The sequence below is a fragment of the Brachionichthys hirsutus genome, chromosome 11 (genome assembly GCF_040956055.1).
Source record: "Brachionichthys hirsutus isolate HB-005 chromosome 11, CSIRO-AGI_Bhir_v1, whole genome shotgun sequence".
Lineage (NCBI taxonomy): Eukaryota > Metazoa > Chordata > Actinopteri > Lophiiformes > Brachionichthyidae > Brachionichthys > Brachionichthys hirsutus.
The window spans coordinates 7,580,271-7,585,617 of record NC_090907.1 but is presented as its reverse complement, the minus strand read 5'-3'; positions in this window follow the sequence as shown (position 1 = coordinate 7,585,617).

Here is a 5,347-nt window from a genome sequence, read left to right as displayed (position 1 = left end):
TTTTACGAGGCAGCTTTTGATTACAGCAGGGCTGTAGTTGGTCATGTGGCTATTTTAGTAGTAAGGTATCAGGTGAAATGAACCTGAAACTAATACGCGAAGTTTTAAAGCACAACAATAGGATAAGAGATGCTACAATGAGCTGAGAGTGAGTGCAAGATTGGAGGATAATGTCTGTTCATGAATTTGAGTAAAACCCTTCAAAATCAATAATGTACATATCTATCGTTATTATTTACAAAGTATTGCAAAGTGTAGCTTTCGAGCAAAACCATTATTTTCTGATGAAATCAAGCCAGTCCAGTTCTTTTGTAGCATCATCAATCTGCATTTCATTCTGCACTTCAGAATCACTCTGCCATCCTCTTATCTATTGTTCCATCTAAATGTCCCAGAGGGATTAAGGGACAGCGGGAGTTTCGCTGAATGACATTGAAGACGTCTTTAGAGGAAGTATTTTGGGTTTTTTTATGCTGCACGGTTATTTCATGGTTGGCTTTCATTCTGGTTCAGACCATATTAAGCGTTCCTGTTTTTACTTACTGTAGTGACTCCATCATCATTTGTGTCATTGTAAAACCCGGTCAACATGAACAGACGCTTACTGCAGGGAGAAGAGTGAAAGATTAAACCACATTCTGTCGTCCAGCAACTAAGGGATTGTAGAATGCATCGTACCACCAAGGGTAAACCACTGGACCCCCCCATTAGCACAGCACCTGTGAAATCCCCCCCCCCCCCCCCCCCGTTAGGAGAATGCAGCACTTGCAGTCCCAGAGCCTGGACACGAAGTCTCATTACTGAAAGGTGCTTGCTTACCCTCACAACATTTTAAAGTCAAACTAGATGAAACGAGGCCTCTATAAACCTCCCATGTAGAAGGGGGGGGGGGGGGGGGGGGGGGGGGTTGGTGTAATGTCGGGTGTCCAGTTTCAACCGATAGCCCCTCTCCTCCATGTCTCCACACTGAACACATAATAACAGACTGGACTCAGAAAAGGCAGCTGTAAATAGATAATGATGCGTTATCTCAGCCAGTCGCCGTGGCTGTACAGCGTAGAGAGAGCGTCAGCAAGGATGTCTCACATTCCCATCGGGTTCTTAATGCAGCTACATTTAGTTCTGGTAATGTTAGCACGTCATGCATGTCCTTAACAATGTCACAGTGACGAGACGTTCATGTGAAGGAGCGTTGGTGTTTTTCTCAGGGAAGCAAACATGAGGATGAGGTCATTCACGTCTCAGATTCCTTCTTCTGCTGCAGTGAATCTTGCGGTGCCATGAGGCTTTGAAGGAGCGTCAGCTCTACCCAGAATGTAAAAAAAAAGAAGTCATTTTTAGACATGAGTCTATGATTTCTGCCTCTCGCATGTGAAGATTCTTAAAATAGGTCTATAACAGTACGATTCAACCATTTTTCTTTCCACATACAATGTCCTGATTAATCTGGATAATCCTTATAAATGAGTTAAAGCTGGTAAATGTTTAAGTACGTTTTTGATCAGCGCAGCCCGGATGGAGACGGCGACAGATGCATCACATCCTTACAGGCCAGATAAGTGATGCACGTGAAAACATATTGCATGTCAAATGTCAGATGCTTAGATTATGTAAACAAGAAAATAGTCAGTTCACATATGCTATATGATATTTAAGATAATAAACAGTGATTATTATTATTATTACTTGTCAGTTCATAGCGATCCAAAAGACGGCAACAATTCTGCTTCGAATCATAGGTTTACAACAAAACCTCCTCATTTTATATTCACTTCTTGTTGCATCAATTACAGTCACAACAAAAACTGAATATTATAGACACCAATGTAGAATTTATGGCCTATAAATTCTATTGGATTTAGTTTAGTCATCATTGAGTGCAGTTTTTGTATTAATAACATTAATTCTTAAATAAGGGATAGTTTTTTCTTACATCAGATATAGTATTTCGAATTATAAAAAGAACACGACTCAACAAATACCGTCCCCCTGTAGCTGCTTCTCATACAAATGTAATCTAGTCCTCAAAAATAAGAGTCTTCTCTGGCAGATATTTAACAAAAATATTCCACTCAAAGAGGAAATCCACTGTAAGACCGCTGAGGAAGATGCTAAGGCTTAAGGGTCATGAACTATGTTAAAGCGGTCGGTGGTGACAGGTGAAAGATAGAGGATGGGTAGAACAGTTGATTCTCTCCTCTGGTTGTGATTCAATCCATCTTCTGTCGGCATCATCGAAACAGACGAAGAGGAACACATTTAACATGTGGAAACCTTCATCTTGTCAGAAGCGGCATAGGGACGAAGAGTCTGAACAGAAGCTGCTGGTTTGCAGATGGCTCTGGGAGGCAAAGAGGGCACTGACCTTTGACCCTAGCAGGATGCCTTTTCTAGTAGGGGAGTTCCTGCTGCTTTGACAACAAAAAAGAAATGACCTTCATGAGGGGAAATGGACATATGTCTTTTAAATCCCTCCCAAAAATCAGAGAACACCTCAAACGCCAGAAGGACAGCATTGATTTTCTCTGAACAGATTTGCATCGTGTGCCAGACGTGAAGATTTGAAGGCAGATCTCTGCTGACAAATACATTTCCCAGAAAAAGTCACGTAGGCAGTGTGTCCCTGTAATCTACAGACAAAATATAGAAGGCCAGGGCTGGGATTTAGAAGATAATCTCATAATCTCCACCTGCAATTTTGAAATCCACTTACCGGTAGTTCTTCTTGGTAATAAAACGTTGAGTTGCAGATTAATAAAAATTGTTTTAAACATCTGCTGCTCTCTGTTTGATCCGTGTGAAGTACAGAAAGTATAAAGAGCTGTTTTATCATTGATTGTCTTGGTCACTTGAGACGGTGGTGCATTCGCTGCTGGATCCGGCACTACGTTCGTTCCCTTTGCATTTTGTTTTTCAAGCAGCTGCTGCGCAGAAAAGGGAAATGACAATTTGAAGTAATCAATTCGCCTAACAAACTCCGCACAGACAGGATCCAAACCTTCTTGCTGTGAGGCGATAGCGCTAACCACTACACCAGTTGATTAACAGTGAATCCAGGTATTCACAGACTTCCACACTTCCAGCAGTATTCTGGTAATCTCTTTGTCAGGTTTAGGAGGAGCCGAAGCTGCACGATTTCCTCCTTGTGAGAGGCACCACTTCGCATGCACTCGGGCAAAGTGCTGCGGCTCTGTCCCAAAATGATCACTGTCCACGAATGACAGCAGAAAGTGTGACCACGTGTTAAATCACTTCACCTTTTCAAACGAAACATCACAACCTTACGTGTGTGTGTGTGGTTTGTGTTTCTCTAAAGATGCTTGTTTTGCTTGTTTTGCTTGTAGAATTGAAGTGTGTCAGTTTTGGCAGGTTATCTTGGAGTAGCTTCTCCTCCTCTGGTACATTTAACTTGAGTGTTAAAGCTTGAATTAAACATTGTGCCATCAGAACTCCGAGGGGGGGGGTACCGCTATCTGCAGAAGAAAATCAGCTCAGTTTTTTCTCCACAAGAGACTCCAAAATGAGCCTCAGGACATACTGGTTATAAATGGCATTTATAACCAGTATGTCCTGAGGCTGGTGTGAAACGGTTGACTTCATGGGCAGTCTCAGCACTTCTAATGCCTTATCAGCACTTTCATGCCACACAGTAACTCCTGGCACACTTTCTTTCTGTCTTTGTTCTTGCACGGAGCGTGACAGAGTCTTCTTGGGTGGAGGAGTCGCTGGTGGTCCCGACAGTCCTGCAGCCTTTCCTGATGGGTCCTAATAATAGTTAATGATCCCCGAGAGGCTGGAGAAACGAGCAGCGACGCAGCATCCCAAAGCATGTTAGCCGGCTACATGTTAGCGGCAGGAACTGGCATACATTTGTTTTATGTAATCATTTGCAAAAATCAAATCTCGACAGCTGGAATTTGTTTTATGCATGTGTGACTGTGTGCAGAGCAGATAAGCAAGCGTGCTGAGCGAGTCCTTGCATCCAGAGGGCTGTGGCGGAAGTCTGTTGGCTCGTACAGGAAGCACGTAAACTGAGCTTGAATGTAAACAGGATGTGTGAGTGATGGATTTCAACGTTTGCTGCCGTTGAGCAGAAACACTTCAGAGTTCCTCGATCTCTCAGCATGTGGTTGAGTTTGCAGTAAATAGTTCAGCTGGTCTGATGCAGGGGGGGGGGGGGGGGGGGGGGGTTCTGAGTTTGATTTATGGGTGAAATGACCCTTTAATCAGGGAAATGGTCTATGCTGCACTTCTTTCTCACTTTTTGGAATTGTATTTGAATTTTCTCTCATTTTTGGAACCGCGAATTAAATTTTTAAAAGCAGTACTTTTGCTTAGAATGGGGAACATTCTCCCACAATGACGTGCACACGGCACACACACGAATGCTTCTGTTGATACTGCTCTCTTTCTGGGAGATGAGCACCACAATAAATGTATGCTACAGCTCATTGTATCATAAAGTGACACACAGACTTGTCCACACTTTTATAAAATAAACAATGGAAGCAAGGAGCCAACATGTTCACTCTGATCACAAAATCTATGTGGCCTTTTGCATTTCATTCAGTGCTGTGAACAACAAGGTATTGAGAACACTGTGCTTAAGGGGAAGATACTTGCAGTGCGATCCTCTCAGTGGTGGTCCAGGTCGGGGGTTGCGACCCCTCTACTGCAGCAGAGACATGTGCTGCCACATTTTTCTCATCTCACTGCATCTGTTGCAGATATTTTATCCTTTCATTGATGCAACTGGCTGATTTTACGACTGAAGGTTTTCACTCCTACTCACCTCAGCGATGGTTGTTGTATGATAATTACTTTAATTCAAAAAACCTTTTTGATGTAGCAGGATGAACAACATTGAAATAAACATTTTCAGCTGTTAAATTTTAAACAAATCCAGACAAATCTAAATGATTAGCCAGCTTCCAACTACGGTGTGAGGAAGCTCAGTGTTGTGATAAATTCAGGAGCCAATTGAATTTGGTTTCAATGAGCGTGAATAAAAGAGCAGAAGTCTGAATTGAAGCTGGGTTTTTTTTTTTTTTTTACTTTCAGGCATTGAAAGTGCAGCTTCATGAGGTTTCAGTGGATCAGCAACAGAAAACATGGAGGCTCTTGATAACAGCGGCGTTTATCCTGTCTACTGTTAGATGCACGCATTGTATTTGTACACACGTCTTCATCCCTTGACGTTCATTATGTTAATGCATTTCTAGGTTTGCACTGCTGAGACATTAACTGAACCGTCGCGTCTGACATTCTCTTAAGCCTACAGGCAGGCACCTGCCATTCATCCATGCTCACAAACTCTGTGAGGAGTGACTGTCTCTTTACCCTCAGA